The sequence below is a fragment of the Mchenga conophoros genome, linkage group LG22, assembly GCF_057382185.1.
Source record: "Mchenga conophoros isolate Kocher_MC1m ecotype Shallow Benthic linkage group LG22, M_conophoros_male_GT1.1, whole genome shotgun sequence".
Lineage (NCBI taxonomy): Eukaryota > Metazoa > Chordata > Actinopteri > Cichliformes > Cichlidae > Mchenga > Mchenga conophoros.
Window position 1 is genome coordinate 186,408 of NC_140546.1, and position 19,053 is coordinate 205,460.

Below are 19,053 nucleotides of genomic sequence, written 5' to 3' on the forward strand. Positions count from 1 at the left end.
AACAGAGACAGACACTAGACACTGAGACATGGAGACATGACTGCCTGTGCAACAGAGGGAACAATAAACATGGAGACAAGAGCTTATACACAGGCTTGAGATGGACACTGAGGGAGGGAGAACTAGGATCACTAAGAACTTAAGAAAAAAAGATAACCAAAACCATGAATAAAAGTAATCAAAGAATATAAATTAACAACACAGACAAAACACTGGGTCACAGATCCAGCACTGTGACATGTCCGCTTCTAAACAGGACTTTTCTTTACATACTTAGCATGCTAAAACAAAAGCAGAAGGACAAAGTATTGTTTAAAATACTCATTTAAAATTGATTTATTTCCAGACATCCAGTCTGGATCCTGAAAGAAAAGCGTTTGTATCATCATGATTGAGCTAAAACCTCTGAGTGTAAAGAAACACAGCTTTCTTCTTAATCGTACAGTTTGGTTGTCTGAAATCAAAAATGAAAAAACTGTAATAAATAAATGCAAAATAAGAAGGCATTTTACTATTTTGTTATTATATCCACATTATCACATGCTGATGATCTGACAATAATGATAATAATGAAACTATACATGCATCCCATCCTATTCCAGCTGTCTTAAGGTCAGAGGCAGGGTACACCCTGGACAAGTCAAATAGTGAAACTAATAAAGACTTTAACAAAAAGAATGAATAATTCCAATAATGTCACGATCTGCAGCAGCAGATTGTGTGGAGCGGAGAGTGAGAGGACCCAAAATCAGACACGTGGAAACAGGATGGAATTTACCAGAAAGCGAGGCGTTCATTGAGACTGCATGAAAAATACAAAGCAAAGGAAAAACAGGACTAAGACACAAATACCTAAACTGGGCAAAAACCAACACTGTGAATGTCGTGCATGAAGCATGAAACATGAAAGCTGTAACTTCAATAACTCTGATATTCTTTATTATTAACTGGGAGAAAAAGTGCCGACTCAGTCTTTTGTTCCAGGACAGACTGTCTCTGTCAGATGTAAAACCAGCAAGCGTCCTCCTGACAGACCGTGGTCTTTTTCTTGTGTTAAGAGGTTTAGTGAAGTGAGTTTCTCTCATTTTGCTGTGAACACTAGAAGAGATTAACTTCTATATAAGTTGATTAAAGCAGACCTGTAGTCTCTCATCTGCCTGCATTCCTGTGTTTGTTCTGTTAGTCTGTTCTTAACATCATGTCCACTTCAAGCTCAATTCTGTCGTCATTATGTGAGTCCAGTTATTGTCTCGCTGCCTTCTGTGAGTTACTCAGCCTCTGTTTTGTGTGCTTTAACTCTCAGACTCCTGATCTCCACCTCATCCTGACAATTAGAGATCCTCAGCTAAGTCTCCACCTGCTTCACCTCTGCCACCACCAGCTTCTAGACTCTTCTCTGCTTTGGTGCTTCATCAGAGTTTCACTGCCAAATAGTTCATTAATCAAAATTTAATAAATCTTCAATTATACTTTTTTTAATGATCTCTGTTTAATCATACAGATGACACCCTGCTCTTTAATTTTACTTATTAGGTTTTAGATCAGATTAAAATGTAGATCATAAAACAGCTTTGAGACTAGAAATTATGAAGAGCACACAGATAATCTATGGTTGACATGACCTCAACATCTTATAGAGAAATATTTAATATGTGGATTAAAAAATATATTTAACCATTTTCACTGCACATTACACTTGATGTGTCTGTTTACATTTTTATTTTGGTCTGTTTTACAAATATTACAAAATCTTAATTTTTTAATGTGCATTTATTAAACTCACAGAGTCAAAGAACATGTTTTCTCGGTACGTTTTTATTCTTTTAAGAGTTTGAAATATCAGCTTTACAACAGACACAAAAGGATGAAACTAGAGGAGATTGTTGCTATGATTGTTGTCATTATGAGATGAAAATATGACTGTTTGATGAGTTTATTTTTTAAATCTGCAAACACAAAGAAACAAAGAGACAGAAGAAAATCAACATCAAAGACTCAGTGATTGACATCAGGACTGGGAACACTGGTCTCTCCTCAGTATCTCTGAGATCTGAGTCTGGGAGCCCTGGGTGGCCTCACAGGTCACAGAGCCCACCTTCCCCCACTGGTCTGCAGTGAGCGTCAGGGTGCTGCTCCAGCTGTAGAGGCCGTCATTCTGCAGCACTCCAGGAGTCCTGCTCTCCTCCCCTCTGATGCTGCTGCTGCCACTGCTGTCGCTCGTCTTCCAGGACAGACTCCAGTCTGAGGGGAAGCCCTTGTTGGCCACACACATGAGCGTGGCCTTCCCCTGCTCCAGCTCTGCACTGGAGGGACCCAGCACCTTCAGGGCGGGGAGGGTATCACCTAGGAAACACCAATCAGCTTAGAGGACACGAACCACAATTTGAATTTCTCCGTTAAGAAGTTTCTGTCAGGTGTTTTTTCTGCTCCACCAGTCATTCACTCACACATTGTTTCACTTCCCTTTAAGAAACCTCTCATGCATATCAGCACAGAGAGAATCATCACACAGTTTGAGCTGAAATATGTTCAAACTACACTGGAAATAAAAGAAGCAGATGTGGAAACATTTACAGCAGAAGCTTTAAAATGATTAGAAGTCTAAATCATGGACGACTGAAGACATTAGTGGACACAAGCACAGAGCAGCTACTCATTCATGTAGATTTGAAATGTTATTGAACAGCTCACATGATTTCAAACTAAATCTGAAACATCTGACACGATAAAAACATCAGAAAGCAAACTTTGACTCATCCAAACAGCAGCTGATGTGGTGGAAATTTACAAACTAATCATAAGATGATGAAGTTTACTCTTGTCTACATTTTACTGTGACAGAAATGTAGATTAAACAAGAGAAACTCGCAGAGCTCATCTGAATTAGTCCAGTAAAAAGGACAAACATCAAAAACTAAATTATTTTAAATTAAAAAAAAATACTTTTGTCTCATCTAAACAGTCTAACAAATAATTATTAAATAAAATGATACAATATTTCATAATAAACACAGTTTAATTAACTTACTTCCAACATCCAGTCTGGTTCCTCCACCGAACGTGTACCACAGTGATACAAACTCATTGAGGCGCCGTACAAAAACCTCTGACTGTAGAGAGACACGGCTCTCTGACTCTGAGACAAACAAACTCAACAAAATCATTCACTGTTTGTATCATTTAATAATATTATAATAGTGTAATTAAAACAAATAAAGCCCATTACAACAATATTTAAAGAATCTGATTTCAAAATGTAGATTTTACAGCTTTCACATGTGAAAACATCTCTTGAAACCTGGCACTTATTTTTTCACAACTCTAAACACTGAAACTAATTCTCAGCCTAAAATGCTTCAAAAACACTTCAGATTCATGTAGTTATGTTTTGAATTTCACAAAAATATTAAGTTCTGGAAAGTGTACCAGCATTTTTTTCTATAATTTTTTTTAATTTCTGAAGGAACATGTCATTGTTAAGACGCTGCCTACACATACAGGGTTTATTTAATGAGTTTTTATTTCTATTTTGAATTCTGTCTACAAATAATGGTGTTTTAGGAAGTTTTGAAAATTCCTTCCAGGTAGAGAAGATTGTGCTCTGTGCTGTTCTCACTGTGAAGGCTTCTAACTGGTAAACATTACCATTCAATTCGGGTTTTATCACCATGTGTTGCTTTGGTTTACTTTTGACATGTTTCACACACACACACACGTTTTCAAACGACTTCACTGACATTTATTCATGAACACTTAAATGAACTCCAGTAAATGTTTCTCCATCACTGCTTTTCTCAGTTGCTTTGGTGAAAGTCTTACATCAGGAACGTCATTCTCACCACTCTTAATGCAGCTCTCCAAATATGTAAGGCCTTTTTCACCACACAGACTCATCTATGCAAAAGACACTTCATAAAACACTTTCACCGTCGTTTTAAGACATCAAAACAGGTTTTTTTTTGTTTTGTTATTTTTCTCAAAACCTCACCTACTTTGGAAAGAGTACTGCAAAAAACGTAGGCCTAATGTCACAAGGGGCCAAAGGCCTGTACGAAACTGGACTCAAGTGCTGGACCACATGTGGAGACGGTTGAGTTTGCTTCACACAAATCTTTATTTGGCACAAAAACACAGAGTTATACTTGACGTGGGATTCCTGACAAGAAAACGTAGCGTGGTGGCCTAAGGTGGCGTGGTGATCAAGAGGAAGAGAGGAAAAGGGGGTAGTGGGTTCACAGACTTCTCCAGGTGTGCTTGAATTTTAAAGAGGAGAGCTGTAGCACATGAAGAACGAGGTAAGTACATAGACTTGGGCAAAGGAGCACGAAGCATGGTAGCCTGTTACTACTGTGGGTAAGTTGGCAAACTAGCAGTGAAGAGACGGCAACGCTGGTCTTGAATATCTTGAGTAGGTTGCTCCAGGTTGGCTCCATGTGAGGAGATGACGGCTCTGCCCAGGGGCAGACACAGGAGAACATGGTGGAAATTTACCAGCAGCTCACCTGGACTGTGACAGCTAATGAGAAGTTTAAAACTGTTTTCAGAAACAAAAATCAAATCTGATGTTTTTTTGCAAAAGCAAAATAATACTCATTATTATTGTGTCATGTGTCAGGAAAAGAAAATGTATACAATCTGAGACCACAGCACCAACTACTGTATAGTCCAGTAAAGTCATACTGCATGTGTTTATTAGGTTATTAAGTACACCTGTTAAACTGCTTGTTAATCCAAATATCAGCCAATCACATATCAGCAGCTCATAGCATTTACACATGTAGACATGTTGGACACAGCCTGCTGAGGATTAATTCAAACATCATTAAGAAAGATAATTAAAAGTGTCATGGTTGTTGATGCCAGACAGGCTGATCTGCTGGGATTTCTTTACACAGCCATTTGTAGGGTTGATGGGAACGGTCTGAAAAATGTTGATGTCAAAGGCCAGAGGAGAACGGCCTGAAAGTTTTGCGTTTATAGGACGGCAACAGTAACTCAATCAACCACTCGATACAAACAAGACGCAGAAGAGCATGTCTGCAAGCACAACATGCGACCTTGAAGCAGATGGGCTACAGCAGTAGAAGACTGCACTGCAGGGCCTGTCACCTAAGAACAGGAAACTGAGGTTATAATTCACATGAGCTGACCAAACTTGTAAGAACAAAAAAACAAAAACACGGTGCTCCAATGGCCTCCACAGTCACCAGATCTCAGTTAAAGACAGCATTTTTGGGATGTGCTTGAAAGGGGTGCCCAGCTGGCAAATCTGCAGCAACTATATGTTATACTTGTTGAATCTATGCTACAAAGCATTCAGGCAGCTCAGAAGGCAAAAGGGGGTCCAGCCCGGTACTAGCGAGGTGTACCTAATAAAGTGGTCTGTGAGTGCATATAGTATATGTTTCTGTGTAATTACAGTAGCAGTGCCATGGCATGGACGTGTGACACAAGACTGAGATTATGCATTTCCAAATGTTTCAACTTAAACGTCTTCTGAGAACATGTGTCCATATGTGATTATAATTGAAGAGCAATTTCACTGCTTTGAAGTCATTTGAGTGGAAACACTAATGCAGTGTTGGACAGTATTCAGCAAAGTGACAGATCTGGAGTTCTGTCTGACAAAACTGTTTCGAAGAGTTGTGAGATTCAAGTGGATCAACAAAGTAACAAATCCCTTTATTAGTGTAGAAACAACAGCAGTGTGTATGTGTGTATAAAAACAATGAGAAAGGCTAATTTGATTGGGGAAAAGCATCACTGATTTGAAACTGCAGCAAACTGACAGAAACTGTAATATATGTTGGAGGTGGATGGTATTGGAGGAAATCATGTTGTATCATGATGTTTGAACCATATTTAATTTTGGATCACAGCCATCTTAATGGTCTCCTATAGCAACATTTTAAAATTGACATTGTCATCAGAAACTTTAATAATCAACAACATCGCAAACAAAACCAATAAAATGTTATGCTTAACTAAAAAATGTGTTTCCAATAAGTCAAACAGCATGTCTCACTCAATAGTACTTTACATACAGTGAGTATAACTGCATTCATACAAATAATATGTGGTATTACATTCTTTCCAAATACCAGCACAGTGGCACAAGTGGTTTAGAAAACACTTTCTCCACAAAGTCTATTGTATTCCCACTGTGAAGCTTTCAGTTAGGTCACATGATCTTCACCAGCAAGTAGAATTTACTCCAAAAAGTTACTTGATTCAATGTAACTGTACAAATGTAAGTGTGACCCACCACTGTACACCATCATAAAGTCACTGACTAAATGCTTTCCATGAAATATTTAATACTACAAACATGAACGAAGGAATTCAGAAAAAATATGAATTTCTTACTTCTCTACATCTTAGCAAAGAGCAACTGTTAAATGAACTTATTTCAAATATAATCAGTTAGTAGTTCTTCAGAACGCATCAGGATCTGCGTGGCGTACAGAATGTTGTAAAAACATGTAGTGAAGTCCAGACCTTTACTTTGTCACATTGTGCCTCTAAACTTGGTCAGATGATTTCCATAGAGAGGCACTTTGCATCAGCAGCACCATGCTCCAGTGCTCTGGGAGAGTTTATAGTCCTGAGAGTTGAACACTGGATGACTGACAGCTGTCCTTCATCACAACAGAAGCCACAGAAATCCTCCTCATCAAAAACATGACTTTGATCTGCGTCCTCATCTGGACTCTCCTCTGCTGCTGCTTCACAGGTAAAGTCCAGAGAATCAAACTCCTCTCCTCTATCAACATCTGTCCCTCTGAAATGAAGCCCACAAAACCATGAAGCTGCTTTATGTTTTTGTCTCTGTGTCCTCAGAGTCCAAACCTCAGGTCCCAGTGACTCAGCCTGGAGCAGTGAGCTCTGCTGTGGGAGGATCTGTGAGCATCAAGTGTACGACCAGTCAGGATGTTTATGGCAACAGCTATTTATCCTGGTACCAACAGAAAGATGGAGGAGTTCCCAAACTGCTCATTTATACTGCTACCACTCGACAATCAGGGATTCCAGCTCGTTTTACAGGCAGTGGATCAAACAAAGATTTCACTCTGACCATCAGTCAGATTCAAGCTGAAGATGCAGCAGTTTATTACTGTATGGGTGCATTTGATAGCAGATACTGGGAACTGCGCACACAGTGAAAAACAGTCGTACAAAAACCTCCCTCAGTCAGACTGAACAGAAACTGAAGTGACTGCTGCAGCTGGAAGATACTGCAGAGACTGATACAGTTCACTGAGGACACACACACACACACACACACACACACACACACACACACACAGCTTTTCAGGCAACTTTCACAAAATGCAATGATATCCAAATCTCATAATCATATCAATTTAAACCAGGACTTTTTGTTTTCTAATAAATAAATTTTAGTGTTTTTCTTTTTTTCTTTTTGATAAAGTCAAAAATATTTAAAGTCTTGTAAAAACAATGAGTCTCCAAACACTTTTCAGATGGCTGATCCCCAATCAAATAGCAATAATGCTAATACTGATATCAAAAATATTCATTAAAGTCAGAAAGTAGTTTGTATTCAGTCTGAAAATGTACAAATTGCAACATTACTTCATTGTTTACTTTGATGCTGTTTATTAGTTGTATCTCAATACTGGTACGACCTTTTTGACAACACAAAATATTTGCTTCATTCATTAAAATGTTGAAATAATCAGTTTTAATAAGCTGTGAAAAATGAAGGGAGAAAATTAATGATTAATAAATATAATATTTTTATTTACAAACATTATCATTGTTATCAAGATAATACATAGGAATACAAGTTATTTACAAACAAACACGATTTACTGTGTGTTAACACAGTAAATCTAATTAGCCTGTTGATTTATCCATTATATGTCTTTTTTTCTTTTTTTTTAACTAGTTTATTTATTTTAATTAATCAGTATGTTTGTAACCAGATCAAAACTGTTGTTTAATAAAATGTGTTAAATGTTTTTTTTATTTTGAAATCCATGTTAATGTATTTATATACATATATAACAAACAGCAGAAATAACAGGACATGTTCTGTTGAAAAATCTTTATTGTTGTAAAATCTTGAGACAAGTTCATAAAACAGGCAACAAACAGATGAAGAATAAAGAGACTGAGATTGAAAAAGTCTGCAGACTGAGAGCTGTAGCAAAGTTTAAACAACAACAACAACAACAACAACACAACGTCATGTCCCCAGTGAATCAGCTCATGACTGTCTGCTGCACCCCGGGGCTCCTGCTCACTTCACAATCAATGCCGCTGCATCTGCGGCCGTCAACGATCCAGGACAGACTCCAGTCTGAGGGGAAGCCCTTGTTGGCCAAAATTCGTTTACAAACACAACTCACTAAAACAATTTTCTGCATAAACAGAGATATTTACTATACAATTAACCTTAATCTGAAACCAAGGAAGATGATGCAGAAGAATTTTTATTCATGTAAAATTTAGTTTATCCACAACTTATTGTGAAGATCATGTAAAGAAAAATCATTGAAGGAACTGGTTTATCAACAGCAAGTAGGTAAAAATTTCAAACACAAATTTAGACGTAAATTTCTGTCAGCCTCCCTGTGATATCAGGAAAAACAACAAAATAAAGTTTGGATGTTTTTTATCTCACCCAACAGCCAACAACTGAAGCAAATATAACATATTATTGTTGGAGATTTTGCGCTCAAAGAGCATTTGTTAACTGTCTATAAATTCTACAGGGTTCATGTGTGTCACATGCTAAATATGCTGTGAAAAACTTTTTTTAAACAAGTCCTGCTGGAGTCAGATGATTTCCATAGAGAGGCACTTTGCATCAGCAGCACCATGCTCCAGTGCTCTGGGAGAGTTTATAGTCCTGAGAGTTGAACACTGGATGACTGACAGCTGTCCTTCATCACAACAGAAGCCACAGAAATCCTCCTCATCAAAAACATGACTTTGATCTGCGTCCTCATCTGGACTCTCCTCTGCTGCTGCTTCACAGGTAAAGTCCAGAGAATCAAACTCCTCTCCTCTATCAACATCTGTCCCTCTGAAATGAAGCCCACAAAACCATGAAGCTGCTTTATGTTTTTGTCTCTGTGTCCTCAGAGTCCAGAGGACAGATCACAGTGACTCAGCCTGGAGCAGTGAGCTCTGCTGTGGGAGGATCTGTGAGCATCAAGTGTACGACCAGTCAGAATGTTTATGGCACCTACTATTTAGCCTGGTACCAACAGAAAGATGGAGGAGTTCCTAAACGTCTCATTTACTACACTAGCAATCGAGAATCAGGGATTCCAGATCGTTTTACAGGCAGTGGATCAAACTCTGACTTCACTCTGACCATCAGTGGAGTCCAGGCTGAAGATGCAGCAGTTTATTACTGTCAGAGTTTTCATGTTATCAACAGTCAGCATGTGTTCACACAGTGAAAAACAGTCGTACAAAAACCTCCCTCAGTCAGACTGAACAGAAAGTGAAGTGACTGCTGCAGCTGGAAGATACTGCAGAGACTGATACAGTTCACTGAGGACACACACACACACACACACACACACACACACACACTGACAGATACTCGCTGTTATCTCTTAAACAACTACCATCATTTTTTGCGTAGTAAGGAAAAGTGGAAGAAAGTCTAGAGAATCTCCTCTTGCTTGAAAAATGATGATAAAGAAAGCTGGGCCGTGTATTGAAAAAAGCTTAGCTATGACCTTTGAACTCAGCTTGAAAATATTGAAATATAGAGAACTGAAAAATCTCATCAACTTGGCTTAAAAGAGTAAAAAACAGTGTAAATATCATTGTTGATAAAAAAAAACTTTTAAGAGTAAATGTAACAACTCCTTTCATTTTATTTTTATTAATCTTTGTTTGATAATGTCAGAAAAAAGCTTATATTATAAAAACATTACATTATAAAAGAAAAGTTTTTATTTAAAAAGCTTATATTTTATGATTTCAAAATGTTTGTATGCAGTGCCACTAATACGCTTGATAAATAAACATTTTGAATATCTTGTAAGTTTTTAAACATTCCCAGAAAACAACTTAATACAGCACAATTCAGTATAGATACAAGTATGGTATTGTCTTGATTATTATTTGCTCAGTGCTGTGATGAACAAGTTAATCCATTAACAGGTATACAGAACAAAGTTACGGTGCACAGACGCTCTGCTGATGATATATGATAAACTTTTCAGATTGGAGTGGTAAAGGAATCAAATATTTAGAACATATATTAGAAGGAACAGAATTTATCCCATTTGACAGACTAGTTACACAATATGGGATCAACAGGAAAAGATTTTTAGAATATCAACAAATTAAATCCATAGTAAAAAAGAAATTCAAACCGGGTCAAGTTGAACTACAAACACCACCAAGTGTGGTTCAATTTCTTACTCTTAAAACCCCCAAATTACTTTCCAAAATTTACAGAATGCTTTCTAAAACAGATGAATCAATATCACTTCCTATTGCAAAGTGGGAAGCGGATTTATCAGTCAGTTTAGACCAAAACTTCTGGTCTCAGATTTGCTTAAAAACCTTTAAATTGATTAAAAATCCCAGTCTGCAATTAATACAATACAAAATACTACATAGAGTGCACTATACAGGTCATCGGATGTTCAAGATGGGCTTTACATCTTCCAACAACTGCTCACACTGTCAAAGCAATACACCAGACAATTACATTCACGCTCTTTGGTTCTGTCCACCAGTGCAGAAGTTTTGGCGCGAGATATGTGAAGACTTATCGAAGTGTCTGAAATGTAACATTCCAACTTCCCCCTTAGTGTGTTTGTTGGGCTTTCACTGCCCTATGCATAGCCAAGAAAACAGTCCTCATGAACTGGAAAAATAAAAACAATCTTAATTCTAACCAATATAGAAATTATCTATTAGATTACATTAGTTTTGATACAGCCTCTGCCACCACATCAGATCAATTGCTCTGGGCTCCTTTGATCGGCTCCATCACCTAGTGGGGGGTCATAGTCTGGTCCTGCCTTCAATGTTGTGATTGGTGTGGGGGTAGGGACAGGCTTAGGGCGTCAGGGGGTTCCCCGGAGGCATCTTCCTTGGGGGGCTCAACCCGGGGTAGCGGTCATGTCCGGTTGGGGGCTCTGTTGGCTCTCAGGTGACTGTTTCCTCGCGGCTTCGTGCAGCGGGGCTAGGGGAGGGTCTGTGCTGACGGACGTGGGTTACTGACCTGGTAGCCTGGCTGCCCCTAGGTGGGTCCGGGATGGGCGTGAGGTTCTGGTGGCGCTCCGTCTCTAGGCTGGGGCCCTTGCCGGGCCTTGGGGGCTTGGGTCCTGGTAGGTGTGTTGCCAGGGTTGTGGGCGGGTGGGTGCATGGGGGCCCAGCCCTGGAGCAGGGTGCCGCCGGTGTGTCGAGCCACCTGGGGGGCTCTTCAACCGGTGGGGGAGATTGACACATCTTGCAGGAGCTTTCCTCTCCTCAGGAACTCTCTGCAGGAGGGGGAGATACAGGAGAGGTGGAGGAAGATCTCAGCCTGGGCGTCTATTGTCTCATGTAGTCTGGAAGATGAGTGGTGGGGGGGTGGGCGCAGTTTTCTCTGTGGTGGGGTTGGGTGGACTGTCCCGGGCTCTGTGGGGCCGGGAGGCGCTGCTGCACTGGGCCGCGGTCTGGATGGGCCTGGGCCCCCTTTCCCTGGCGGGTCGCGGAGTATGGGGGTGCCTACTGGGGTCAGCGGGGGAGCTGGCCCCAGGGAGGGGTCACCTGCCCCTCCCTACCTTCCCTCCCCATCTCCAGCTGCCTCCCTCTTCCCGCTCCACCACAACCACCCACACATGCAGGGCCTTGGAGTAGGGGTATGTCACCAGGGTGCAGAGGAGGCTATCCCCCCCCTCTGTCCCCTTCTGGCTGCCTCTGCCTCAATTTTATCTCACAACTTAGACATTCACATTACTCACACTCTCATTACACATACATATAGGATCTTGGGGGTGGGCACGATACACGGAGTCCAAGTTACCATCAGGGTGTACACCTCACCCCTGGTGTCGTTGCCCACCTCTCAATTTTAAATACACGTAGACATCGAGGGCTAGCAGGAGGGGCTATGCGCTTACCTGCTGCTCTCTGGCAGGTAGCTCCATGCCCTCCTGGGTTTTAAATGCACCTTAGAACACACATGCATCAACACTACAATGAGCGGGTGGGGGGAGGTTTGGAGTCTTCTCTCACCCCCGTTATCTGCGGCCTGCTGGAGCGGGAGGGCCGGGAGGAGGAGTTGGCCGTCCGACTGCGGTCTGGGGTGTGGGCCTCCCTGCTGCTGCGGAGTCGGGGCGGTCTGCCTCTCCCCACCGCAGGGAAAAGGGTAACACCACCTGGGTCTGGGTGCAGTTCCCGCCTCCAGGGGCAAGGGTACCTAGACCCGGTTTGTAGAGTACGCTTGGGGAGTGTGATCGTGTGTACAGCGTCTCTTTATGTCTGTCTCCACGTCGGTTGAGTGTGAAGTGCACATGAGAGCATGAGGGTGGGAATGGATGTTTGTGTCTGTGTGTGCCTGTATGTCTGTGTCTATATGTCAGGTTGGGTATCAGACGCCACCTCTCTGGGGACATCTCAGGCCCTCCAAGGTTTGGAGGCCTATCTCCCCCCACCACCAGTTCCCCTGCCAGTGGCGGACTCCCTCAGACATCGGTGCGTTGGTGGTTCTTTGTATCTGGGGATGGGCATCCAGGTACACGCCGGCTCACTCCTTGGCGGCCGCTTATCGGGGCCTGGATCCTGGGGCTCGCTCGGGCCACTTTGGAGGTGGGGTGCCCCCGGCCTCTCGGCCTGGGGCTCGGTCACTCAGGCACAGCTGGCTGCCGGCGGAGCTCACGGGCACGTCACTGCAACCCCCCTGGCTTCTGCTCCGCGGCTGCTGGGTGAGTCCTCATCTGGGACTCTCCTCAGCTCTTTCTGGGACAGTGGCGCGGCTGCCCCTCTGTGGGTCTTCCTTGGTCTCTTGTGTTCTGGGGGCCTCTGGATGTCTGGAGTTTTGATCTCCTCCATACCTGCTTCATGCCCTGGAGGACGGGGCTGTGGCCCCCCCACACCCTCTAGCAGATCATTACATGAAGGAACCTTTTAAAAAAACAAGCGCGTCCATGCTCACAGGTGTACACACGGGTGACCACACCCACAAACTACACCCTTTTTGGCTCCTACCTCAAAGCACACTGTGTTCTGTTGATCTTATGTGCTGCACAATAATGTTTAATATTTAGTATTTACTGTCATATTCCCATATATCATTGTGATGTTGTTTATTCTATTACTCTTGTTCTCTTCTGCTTGCTTTCTTTTTTTCTTTCTCAACAGGTGATCCAGGTGATTGATATATGCATTTTTTTTCTCTGCCCGTTCTGTTGGTTTTTGTTTATCTCCCTTCTCCCCTGTCCCTCTTCTCAGCTGTTTCTCTTTCCCTCTTTCTTTCTCCCCTTCTTTCCCCCAGTCAAGTCTGTCCCGTATTCAGCAAGTGAAAATAAAATAAACAATAAAAGGTGAATCAAATGGACCATTACGGCAAGGCTGGGATGGTCAATTTGGTAAAGTAAATCCGTTGGGCATCTTTCTTTGCCTTTAGACAACAATTCTGATGGCAAAAGAGCCAAACGGGACAGGCCAAAAAAAAAAAAAAAAAACAATGAATAATTCAAATAATGTCACGATCTGCAGCAGCAGATTGTGTGGAGCGGAGAGTGAGAGGACCCAAAATCAGACACGTGGAAACAGGATGGAATTTACCAGAAAGCGAGGCGTTCATTGAGACTGCATGAAAAAAAACAATGAATAATTCCAATAATGTCACGATCTGCAGCAGCAGATTGTGTGGAGCGGAGAGTGAAAGGACCCAAAATCAGACACGTGGAAACAGGATGGAATTTACCAGAAAGCGAGGCGTTCATTGAGACTGCATGAAAAATACAAAGCAAAGGAAAAACAGGACTAAGACACAAATACCTAAACTGGGCAAAAACCAACACTGTGAATGTCGTGCATGAAGCATGAAACATGAAACCTGTAACTTCAATAACTCTGATATTCTTTATTATTAACTGGGAGAAAAAGTGCCGACTCAGTCTTTTGTTCCATGACAGACTGTCTCTGTCAGATGTAAAACCAGCAAGCGTCCTCCTGACAGACCGTGGTCTTTTTCTTGTGTTAAGAGGTTTAGTGAAGTGAGTTTCTCTCATTTTGCTGTGAACACTAGAAGAGATTAACTTCTATATAAGTTGATTAAAGCAGACCTGTAGTCTCTCATCTGCCTGCATTCCTGTGTTTGTTCTGTTAGTCTGTTCTTAACATCGTGTCCACTGTCGAGCTCAATTCTGTCGTCATTATGTGAGTCCAGTTATTGTCTCGCTGCCTTCTGTGAGTTACTCAGCCTCTGTTTTGTGTGCTTTAACTCTCAGACTCCTGATCTCCACCTCATCCTGACAATTAGAGATCCTCAGCTAAGTCTCCACCTGCTTCACCTCTGCCACCACCAGCTTCTAGACTCTTCTCTGCTTTGGTGCTTCATCAGAGTTTCACTGTCAAATAGTTCATTAATCAAACTTCAGTAAATCTTCACTTGAACTTGATTTAAATGATCTCTGTTTAATCATACAGATGACACCCTGCTCTTTAATTTTACTTATTAGGTTTTAGATCAGATTAAAATGTAGATCATAAAACAGCTTTGAGAGTAGAAATTATGAAGAGCACACAGATAATCTATGGTTGACATGACCTCAACAGCTTATAGAGAAATATTTAATATGTGGATTAAAAAATATATTTAACCATTTTCACTGCACATTACACTTGATGTGTCTGTTTACATTTTTATTTTGGTCTGGTTTTACAAATATTACAAAATCTTAATTTTTTAATGTGCATTTATTAAACTCACAGAGTCAAAGAACATGTTTTCTCGGTACGTTTTTATTCTTTTAAGAGTTTGAAATATCAGCTTTACAACAGACACAAAAGGATGAAACTAGAGGAGATTGTTGCTCTGATTGTTGTCATTATGAGATGGAAACATGACTGTTTAATGAGTTTATTTTTTAAATCTGCAAACACAAAGAAACAAAGAGACAGAAGAAAATCAACATCAAAGACTCAGTGATTGACATCAGGACTGGGGACACTGGTCTCTCCTCAGTATCTCTGAGACCAGAGACTGGGAGCCCTGGGTGGCCTCACAGGTCACAGAGCCCACCTTCCCCCACTGGTCTGCAGTGAGCGTCAGGGTGCTGCTCCAGCTGTAGAGGCCGTCATTCTGCAGCACTCCAGGAGTCCTGCTCTCCTCCCCTCTGATGCTGCTGCTGCCACTGCTGTCGCTCGTCTTCCAGGACAGACTCCAGTCTGAGGGGAAGCCTTGTTGGCCACACACATGAGCGTGGCCTTCCCCTGCTCCAGCTCCTTGTTGGAGGGACCCAGCACCTTCAGGGCGGGGCGGGTATCACCTAGGAAACACCAATCAGCTTAGAGGACAGGAACCACAATTTGAATTTCTCCGTTAAGAAGTTTCTGTCAGGTGTTTTTTCTGCTCCACCAGTCATTCACTCACACATTGTTTCACTTCCCTTTCAGAAACCTCTCATGCATATCAGCACAGAGAGAATCATCACACAGTTTGAGCTGAAATATGTTCAAACTACACTGGAAATAAAAGAAGCAGATGTGGAAACATTTACAGCAGAAGTTTGGCTTTAAAATGATTAGAAGTCTAAATCATGGACGACTGAAGAAATGAGTGGACACAAGCACAGAGCAGCTACTCATTCATACAGATTTGAAATGTTATTGAACAGCTCACATGATTTCAAACTAAATCTGAAACATCTGACACGATAAAAACATCAGAAAGCAAACTTTAACTCATCCAAACAGCAGCTGATGTGGTGGAAATTTACAAACTAATCATAAGATGATGAAGTTTACTCTTGTCTACATTTTACTGTGACAGAAATGTAGATTAAACAAGAGAAACTTGCAGAGCTCATCTGAATTAGCCAAGTAAAAAGGACAAACATCAAAAACTAAATTGTTTTAATTAAAAAAAAAGTTTTCTCTCATCTAAGCAGCCTAACAAGTAGTTATAAAAGAAAATGATAAAACATTTAATAATAAACACAGTTTAATTAACTTACTTCCAACTTGCAGTCTGGTTCCTCCACCAAAAGTCCACCACAGTGATACAAACTCATTGAGGCGCCGTACAAAAACCTCTGACTGTAGAGAGGCACGGCTCTCTGACTCTGTCAGACTGAACTAAACCTACAAGCCCTCAAAATACAACTTTATCATCAGAACCACAAATAATAATTAATACTATGAAACATCCTAGGCTTTCATTAGAAAATGTTATGAGTTTTTGAATATGCGTTTTAAAAGCAAACTTTGTTCATAGGCCAGAAAATATTATGAAATTATAAAGTAATGATTCGTTAATATAAATTGTTTCCTAGTATGCTGAATATTAAAGGAAATGAAAGGAATGAAAAAAAAAATATTTAAAAAAGCTCTAAGTCTGACTTACTTCCAAATTCCAGTCTGGTTCCTCCACCGAACGTGTACCACAGTGATACAAACTCATTGAGGCGCCGTACAAAAACCTCTGACTGTAGAGAGACACGGCTCTCTGACTCTGAGACAAACAAACTCAACAAAATCATTCACTCCTTCCTTTTCAGTTTTACCAACTTTTCTAAAAAAAATGAAATTATTGCAGTGCTAAACATTTAAAGAAGATATATTTTTATTTTTGAATATATGAGTTTTGAAAATGGGACTTCTTCCTCTGATGATATCAAATCAATCAGTAATGAAATCATCAATTTAAAATGGAATTTTAAACTTGATTTAATATGTGTCAGTATAAACTGAGACCTTTTTGATTCCCTCAAATATCTTTTTTTTTTTCACGTGATATACAGTGTAGGTTAATTGTGATAAATCCATAAATACTGAAAAATACATAAAGACATATTTGCCTCCAATAAACTGAATATATATATATATACATTTTAAAACTAGTGTCTAGTTGGCACTGAAAGGAACATCTTCAGTGCTCCTTGGCACTGATTCTCAAAGAATTTGAACTGTACTGGAGGGATGAGGCCCTTTCTCCCAAATCATGCAGACGAGAGCTCTGTCTAACACATCGGCCCAAAATCTCCTTGACATTTAGACATTATTCCTTTTTTTTTTTTTTTTTTTTTTTTTTTTCTTAAATGACATCAGAAACAGCAGTATGCGACATTACGTGATGGCAGAGCTTCAGTTCATCCTTTGTCATTTTTTTTTTATTTTTATTTATTTATTTTTTTATAATAAATAGGACAGGGGGAATGAATGAGAGAAAGAGGGGGAGAGAAAGAAAGAAAACCAAAGGGGAGAAGAGACGGTGAGAAGGGGGGGGGGAAGAGAGAGAAAAAAAAAAAAAAAAAAAAGAACTCCTGGGTCACCTGTATGGAGAAAAAAAACAAACAAACAAAAAAAACAAACAGAGGAGACAGCAAACAACAAAGAGCAACATAATAATAGAGAAAACAAAGCACCATCACAATAAACTAGCTAGTCATAGATATCAGTATTTACTAAATAATAAACGATATTGTGCAGCACGCAAGATAGACAGCGCACAGTGTGCTTTGAGGTAGCAGCCAAGAAAGCTTTAGTCCGCGTCTGTGAATACCCATGTGTGCATACCTGTGTGGATCAGCATGCTTGCATTCCAAAGGTTTCTCCATGTAATGATCTGCTAGGGAGTGTGGGGGGGCCACAGCCCCGTCCTCCAGGGTGTGAAGCGGGTATGGAGGAGATCAAAACTCCAGACATCCAGAGGCCCCCAGAACACAAGAGACCATGGAAGACCAACAGAGGGGCAGCCGCGCCACTGTTCCAGTAAGAGCTGAGGAGAGTCCCAGATGAGGGCTCGCCCATCTGGGACATTATTCCTGTGGGGTTTTTCCAGCCAAATAAAGGGCTCGCCTTTTGTTTAAACTTCTCTCTTCTTCTGTGGTTGCACTTGGGTCCACTCCACAAACACACCGGCTGCTCAGCTGTGACACATAGTTCCTCCTGTCATCTTGGAAAAGCTCACTCAACTCAAGATTGAAAAGTTTAATGACAGTAGTGATCACTCAGAACAAATATAATAGATGTTGTTTAAGTCTTCATTTATGAAAAGCATCTACATCTTCCTCTGCATTCTTCAGTAAAATCTTGGCTTTTTTATATTTATTGATATGACACTGACAGCATGAGAAAGCTTTTTAATATTCAACAGCTGGGAAATCTTTGGCTCACAAAATCGATTAACTAAAGAAAGAGTCTTCTTTAAAAGAGCAAAACAGACAAAATAACCTTTTTCTATTTAGTTTTGTTAAACGTCAGGATAGGATCAGAGATGAGAACTTTTTAAACAGAGAGCTGATCCAGACTTGCTGTATTGGGGTGCTGGTCCTGCAGATCGACACTACGTCTTTACTAGTTATGGATTGGCAGTGGTGTGTGGGGTTGTAGTATCAGGGCTGATACATTTTCAAGAAAGGTAACAATTAATGCATTTATGTATATGTATAATAATATATAATTATTTATATTCATGACTACCAAAGCATGAGTCATCACACACTCTCTGAAAGTAAATGATGGAAGAAATTGAAAAAGAAAAATTGGTCAAGTTTAAGCTTTTAAACGCAAATTGATAAAACATTGTGGAGATTTGGATACTTAAGTAAATATACATGTTCCTGTGTGCTGAAATATCTTTAATTAATAAATGCAAATTGAATAAATAAAAATGCAAGTTAAAACAAAGAAGCACTGCACTAACTAAAGGACGAACAGGATGACATGATGAGGAAAGATGACTGACTCTGTGTGTTTGCATATGTGTCCTGCCTCTCTGCTCACAGCTGTTAAGAGGCCAGTGTTGATCAGTGGCTGTCCAGGCCTTTCAGAGCCACTCACACACCAGCAGCACAATGATGATGTCACTGACTCTACTGCTGGCCACCCTGGGGC

The 19,053-nt window shown here is 40.6% G+C and overlaps 1 pseudogene; it reads right to left on the minus strand.

Moving 5' to 3' along the window:
- Positions 1 to 1,741: 1,741 nt before the first annotated feature.
- On the minus strand, positions 1,742 to 3,894 carry LOC146548416 (Ig kappa-b4 chain C region pseudogene; annotated as a pseudogene).
- Between the last annotated feature and the right edge of the window lie 15,159 nt (positions 3,895 to 19,053).